We start from the raw sequence: 8,075 nt of genomic DNA on the forward strand, positions 1-8,075 counted from the left end.
TATGCGTAGCATATTAGGAGGGTCTGATCATAGATGTGAGACCTCGTACGCTGGGCGTATGAGGAGTACGCGGTTCATACAAGGAGTTTGGGGAAACCCTAATTTAGGGTGTTATACCATATATAAGCACTTTAAGTCTTTAGGGTTGGCCTCTTTACTATCCTCCAAGCCCCCAAAACCCTAGAAATCGTTCCTTAGCCTACATTGTAGTGTTTTTGAGCTCCTTGTTTGCATCTTGGTGTGTTTTGGTTCATATTCAAGAAGAAGGATTTTGGTGTACGTTTGTGGATCAAGGAAGAGCTTGTGGATCTTGATTCTCTACTTCATTTCCAGCTTGTTTGAGGTAAAAAGCTATGACCTTTTTCATTAGAAGCTAAGATCTAGTTTTTATGGGTTTTGGACCTTTTTGGCCCTATGAATGAGATCTAGTGGTTTGTCACCACTCTAGGAGTTATGAGTTGCCACTCTTGGTGTTTCTGAGGTTCAAAGTCCATAAAGTTGGCACCTTTAGGGTTTAGAATCATTCATGCATGAGATTATGCCCAAATAAAGTGCTATATCTTGAAGTTGGACCCTATTGGGGCATGCAAAGTTACCAAGTCAGAGATTTTATCGTTCTAGATGTTTATTAGGGATTAGATATGTTGTTTGGCCTTCTGGTCTTAAGCATTAAGAGTTTCATGAAGGTTTTGGCTTAATGGGTGAGAATGTTAGGTATACAAGTATGTACACATGGCATACAAGCCATTTAGCGTGTACACACCACCTAATTCTGCATTTTCTTGATTTACTTTGATAAGAAATGGTGATTGATACAATTGTTTATTTGGATTTATATGATGATGTTTTGGAAATTCTTGTTTATTAATTTAAAAATGAAATTGTTGGGTCTTCTTTTTGGGATGTTATAGATATCTCTTTAATGCACTTAGCATCCTAACTAGACTACTACGATCTTGGTTCTACTGCCTGTGATGCATAAAAACGAGTGGGTCAGGTTTGGGAAAACCTGGTGAGATATGTAGAGTTTTCAAGCCCACAACAATTTAATGAAAATAATTAATATCATTCCTGCAACAATGTTATCAGGTAATTTATATAAAATCTGACCTAAGACCAACAACCCAACCCAATTAATCCTCACAGATCCTAGAGGAATGATTATCTAGAGGAATCACCCATCCAAATAAATCATTTGAGCAGTTGTTTAACTACATGGCTAGGGGTGTGCTTGGCCAGTGCAATTCATATAAGGCAACCACTGTTCAGAGCTTTGATAAATATGTATCCCATTTTATCTATATCAATGGGTTATAAGGTAACATCCTAACTCCCAGGTATAATATTCATTAATTTACATTCATAATTTCAGAGCAAACCGACGAGTTAGATGCTCCAACTTGCCGACTAGAGGAGTTAATGGCCGTGTGATTTTTAGAGTCTACTCGACGAGTTGGAGGACTCCAACTCGACGATTAGGTGCTGAGTGAGAAAACCCTAATTTTTAGGGTTTGTGTCCTATTTAAAGGACCTTAAGCCTTCATATCCGACTCCCTTGTCACCTTTCGACTCTGTGAGAAACCCTAATCAAGCATCATTCATTGTGAGAAAGAGAGAAAAAGAGGGGAGAGAGAGAGAGACTAAATTTTGTTAATGTTGTGCACTTTTGGAAGAAGGTTCGAGAGAAACAAGTCTTGGGATGAAGAGGGACATTTGAATCTAGTGTTCTTCAGTGTTAGCTTCTGCTTGGAGGTAAAAAGCTATCACCTTGATCATTCTCTTGTTAGATCTCTTTCTAGGGGGTTTAAGGCTTTCTCCCATCCACCTTTTGGTTATTGAGTCATTTGAGGATGATATTAGGTTGAAACATCGTATCTGGACTGTATGAGGTCCTTTGAGCCCAAAGATCCAAGCTTTATCAAGCTAGTGACAAGCTTTTATACATTAAACCCCATATAGAACTTATTATGGCATTTCGAGCCCTAGATGCCATGCATGGACGTAAACCTTGCAACTTTACATGTATTTCAGCCTTCAGAGACCAAATCTAGAGTTTGGGACATTATTTCATCTTAGAACCATCTAAATGAATATTGGTTTAGTGGGACTCGATGAGTGCATGACCCAACTCGACGAGTCAGCTAGGGTTTTCCCCGATAGACTGGACGCGCTACAACTCGGCGAGTTGATGAGACAACTCGATGACCTGAGTTGGAATTTCCCGATGCTTCAGAGAAAACGAAGGAACTCAACGAGTTGCATAGATGCACTCAACGAGTTTAGTCAACATGGCATGTTGACTTAAGCGTTGACTTTTAGGGTTCGGTTAGCTGTGGACCTTGGAGACCATGGAGGGGTAAAATGGTCTTTTCACCCTTTTTGAGATTTAGTAGAGGAGTTAACTTAGCATCTCGAAGTGGTTATCACAAATTCCTTATTAGAGATAATTATATTATGTAGGTGGAGTCTAGATTGTTCATGGGGTACTAGATCTACTTGCTTACTTCCAAGGTTAGTTTTCTCACTATACTTACCTGAGCGATAATATTGGGTCACCGTAGGGTCTTACTTGAGTATCGACCGGATGGTCCTATGTGTTTATACTGAGTTAAGTGATATTATGCATTTTTTTTGTGATATATGCTATATTATTCTATGCTTTACTGAGTTAGCACCGGAGGGTCCAAACCAAGTTATGAGACCGAAGGGTCTTCACTGATATATAGGAGTGGAGGGTCCAAACCGAGCTATGAGACCGGAGGGTCCTCACTAAGACACATGACCGGAGGGTCCTCACCAAGATGCATGAGACCGGAGGCTCCATGCCAAGTTATAGCCATGAGAGGCTTATTATCTGTTTATGTGGTATTTTGGGGAACTCACTAAGCTTTGTGCTTACCGTGTTGTGTGATATGTGTTTCAAGTACTTCTAAATATTGCAGGAAGGCACTAGATTGATTGTACACACCTATTCAAGACTATGTTGAGGATTTTGGGATATGAACAGTTGTTTTGTTGAATTATGTTGTAACATCCTGAATTCCAGGTATCATATTTTAATTATTTAGTTTGTGTCAAGAAGAGAGACTCGACGAGTTGGCACCTAGACTCTTCGAGTAGGATCGTAATTGCTGACTAGATTTAATGAATGGACTCGACAAGTCGGCAAGTTGACTCGATGAGTCCGTGCTATGGACAGAAACCCTAAATTCTCGGGCTTGTGCCCTATTTAATGTACTTTATGGCCCTCATTTGCGGCCACCTTCACCCTTGAGAGAACTAGTAAACCTGAGAGCATTGTGAATGAGGAAAGAAGCCATTTCCATCATTTCTAGTGTGATCTTGCAACAAAGAAGGAAGGAGGGCAAGCTAGGAAAATTAAGGAGCTCAGATCTACTACAATTTGATCAGAAGAGGCTGCTAGAGGTATAAATCTATGCTTATTCTCGTGTATATGGTGATCTACTTGAATATTGGTTTTCTTATGCCTTCTTTAGCTTGAATTCAAAGCATATGAGGTCCCAAGGTGGAATTCTTCTCAGATCTGGACCTTAAGAGGTCCAGAGAGTCCTATTTATCCTGCTTTATGTTATTCCTTTGGACATATGAACCTAGGTAGCCATTTTAGAAGCTATTTAACCAAAAGAAGCCATATGAGTGTTGCATGAGTGCAAAGGTTGGACCTTTACGTGATTATTGTGTATTGCAAGGTATAATCTATAGGTTAGAGAAGTAGATCTGACGTCAGAAGGTCGTTTGAGTGTTGCCATGGAGGGAACTCGCCGAGTCCATAAAGGTTGCCCCGCGATTCGTGACCAGTGGTAACCCATCGAGTGAAAGGTTAACTCGACGAGTCGAGTGAGGATTTATGAGGATTAAGAGGACACCCATGGACTTGCCGAGTCACACGTGTGCACTCAACGATTTTGGTCAAATTTTGACCGTTGACTACAGTTGACTTCAGTTGACCTTAGGGTTTTGGTCAAGCTGGCTCAAGAGAGGTTAGGGAGGGGTAGAATGGTCTTCTACCCATTTTGTAGAAATGAGGACAAGATAAAGTGTTGATTAGAGATTTTATTATGTTGATATGAGGAGACTAGGTTGATTTATCAAACACGAGAGGTTATCCGACATCGTACGAGGTGAGTCTTCTCACTATACCTTACCTACGGTGGTAATTATGTGTGACCGGAAGGTCTTATGTGCTATGATGAGTATGTGATGCATGATGTTATATGATATGTATGTGCTATGTTATGTTATGAGTATTATGATATGGACCGGAAGGTCAACAATGTATGGGCTGGAAGATCAAGATGATACGCACCAGAAGGTTAGAGAAGTGGGATCAGAAAATCTACCAGGACTATGGGATGGAAGTCCCCTGAGACACATGGACTGGAAGGTCTTGTAGAGTTGTAGCGTTGAGTGGTTGATGTGTTGTATGTGGTATTTTGGGGGACTCACTAAGCATTTACGCTTACCGTTAATGTGATATGTGTTTCAAGTACCAGCGAGGATCGTGGGAAGGCGCCGGTATGATCTGTACACATTAATGGAGTTTTATGTATTTGAGATCTTGGGATTGTTTTATTTGCAGTACATGTGTTACACGAGATTTGATATTTTTATGAATGAAATTATGTTTTAATAATGAAAAAAAATGTTTTGAAAATTCACGTTGTTACATGTGTTTTTGACATTTGATACATTGTGGTTTTGAGAAAATGTGATATTGATTTATGTGATTTAAAAATGAAAATCTTGATTGAAAATTTAGAGTGCTATATATAAGTCCATGCTAGCAATGTAATTCACTAGACTGCCTAGAATAGTCAAGTGTTGTCATCTACTCTGGTCCATAACCCAGACATACTTGCCAATTTTTTGATCTGGACCCACCATTTCTGGTCATCCAAGAAAGAGGAGAAATACTATGTTATGATCTCACACACCTACCCTACTCATGAGACCTAATCGATATCCATCCTAATCTCAAGAAAGTAGTCTTTAAATGTAACACCGTAAATTTTCAAACAAATTTTTCATTTTAAATTCACATAATTGTCATTAACACATTTCACAAAACCCAAAGTATCAATTTAAAAAAAAACAAATCCATAATTGTTTGATTAAAAATACAGGATCCTCAAAAAACGTAACTCCATCTCGTGTGTACAATCAAGTCGACGCCTTCCTGCGATCCTGAGAAGTACCTGAAACACATGTCACATACCACGGTAAGAATGAAGCTTAGTGAGTTCACAAAATACCACACACATCTCATTAGCCTCTCATGGCTATGTCTTGAATAAGACCCTCCGGTCAATGTGTCTCAGTGGAGGCCCTCCGATCCCACAACTTGGGTGGACCCTCCGGTCCTAACTTAGTAAAGCTCAGAATAATATACATCATAAATCACAAAGACATAATGTAGGATATCACAATACTCAATATAAGCATACAAGACCCTTCGGTCACATAAAGTTACTACTCATGGTAAGTATAGTAAGAAGACTCACATCATAAGTAAGAAACGAAACCGTGTACCCCTCGAACAGTCTAATCCCTGCCTACATGTCATAAGCATCACTAATTAACATTTAAAATCACAACTCTAAATAAAAAAAGCTATCCCTTCTCTCTAACTCTTGGGATGGGTAAAAGATCATTTTACACCTCCATTGTCTCCATAATCCCTTTCATGACCAAACCCTAAAAGTTAGTAGAAGTCAACACTCGAGTCAACAGTCCATGTTGACCCAACTTGTCGAGGGCATCTATATGACTCGTCGAGTCCCTTCGTTTGCCCAAAAATATTATGAAAGTCCAACTCAACTCGTCGAGTTGTCTCATCAACTCACTGAGTTACAATGTGTCCAGACTTATTGGGGAAAACCCTAGCCGAATCGTCGAGTCCACTCACCGACTCGTCGAGTCCCTTCAAACCATTTCCTCGTTCAGACGATTTTAGATAGAAATGGTGTCTCATACTCTAGATCTAGCCTTCCAAATCTCATTTATCATGTAAAGATGCACGCTTTACATTCATGCACGACATCTATGGCTCAAAATGCCTAAACAAGCTCCATAAGGGGTCTCATGCATGGAAAATTGTCCAAAGCTCGATAAAGCTTGGATCTTTAGGCTCATGAGACCTCAATATGTCCATATCTATAGTCTCCATTACATGAAAAGCTCATAATACTCTATGTAACACCAGTCAACATAAGTCAATAGACAATCACATGTGATTATACCAATCATGTAATGTGATTTTGTAAATTAGTAATGTAATAAACGTACTATGTAGTTCATGATAAATTCTAATATAAATATGAACTTTCTTTACAAATACAACTCCAAGTATATGTCCATACGATTCCAAAGATATAGAGAACGTCGAAATCTGACTTCGCATAAGGAAGTTGTGATAAACCAAACACTATATATGTCTATAATATGAGGAATTTAAAATAGACTTAGAATTAGCCATTGGAGTCTAAAATAGAGTTTTAGTACTCATAATTACCTATGTGTGGACATAAAGACATCAAAAACGGAGTTCGTATGCGAAAGTTACGATCTTCCCAAGATTCGCCTATCAGAAACCCTAATCTGACTGAACTCACGACGTGAACAAGGGTTTATTCACGACATGAGGTACATTTTCCACATCTCGGAATCTTGAAGGTGTGACGAGGCTGCGAGGGGATAAGATTCAAACTCACAACGTGAACAAGGATTTTTTTCACGACGTCAGAAGTCACATGACCACCTTCCGAAGCGAGGGATGCAAATGGCAAGTCTACGGGATGAGCATGCACGACTCACAATGTGAGCCTTATGAAACTCACGACGTGAGTTTCTAAAATTCTTACTATAAATAGCAGGTCCGACTTCAGGCATTCTTACACCTAAACTTCTTCTCTTTCTCTCCTTTGCTGAGGCCATCTTGCATCCCGAGCGACGACGACCTCGTATGGCTGACAGTTTCTGCTTCGATTAGATAAAATCATGCTACTAGGGTGAGTTTCGCGGCCCCACTTTCTAGTATTTTTGGGGGAAAACACATGCTAAATATTATATATATATATATATATATATATATATATATATATATATATATATATATATATATGTTATTATTACGTCTATATGATAGTATATCAGTATTAACATAGATAGTTATAATAACCTGGATATAGTTGCTCTAAATATAATATTTTGAACATATACAACTATTGTCAACTTGTTAGCATGCTATTGTTATAGAAATATATTAATGTAGATCTTGAGTTATACTTAAGATTTTATATATATTGTGTACAATATAGTTCCAAAGTTATATTTGGAAGTTCTATATGTTAAAAAGTATGTACATTGTTATTGTTGGTTTTATATCATTATAAAACTTGTTATGTTGTATGTTATTGTTATTATTGGTTTTATGACATGATAAAACCTGGTTTTACTTCAAGTTATAGCTGTTATACTACCTAAATGTTATGAAGTTAGGAGTAATGTTTAAACGCAAAGTCTGGTAACTTAGGGTTTTAGACACGAAAATGCTTTTGTTGTTAGAGCTATAGGAAGTCGTCGAAGTCTACATGAGTAATTGTATTCATCAACTAAGATTGGGGATCTTAGTGGAAATCCTCTGAACTGTAACCGTTAATCCCATGTGAGCGAGGAAGTCATGTATAATTAGTATACGGGTTGACAACCCTACTTGTGATTGTTAGCTACAGTCAACCATAAACAAGTGACGAACTATCCTTTTATTTGTTACTGTTCCGGCGTTGATGAAGCGTACAGTGTTGTTTCTCATGGAAATCATGAGTGTATTGTTTCTCATGGTAAATCATGAGTGTATTTTATCAGAGGTATCATGTCATAGCGACGGTTACAGGCTCATGGTAGCAATTTGTTAGAAAATTTATACTTTGTCGTATACAATTATTAATGTTATGTATAAGTTTCCCCTACTTATACTCTAGGTTCAAAGAACGTTTAGGTATAACACTTATTTGATAAGTAGAATATTATTCCTGAAATATATACTAAGTGTTGAA

This window comes from Lactuca saligna, chromosome 8, assembly GCF_052625555.1.
Source record: "Lactuca saligna cultivar CGN05327 chromosome 8, ASM5262555v1, whole genome shotgun sequence".
In the NCBI taxonomy this organism is placed as follows: domain Eukaryota; kingdom Viridiplantae; phylum Streptophyta; class Magnoliopsida; order Asterales; family Asteraceae; genus Lactuca; species Lactuca saligna.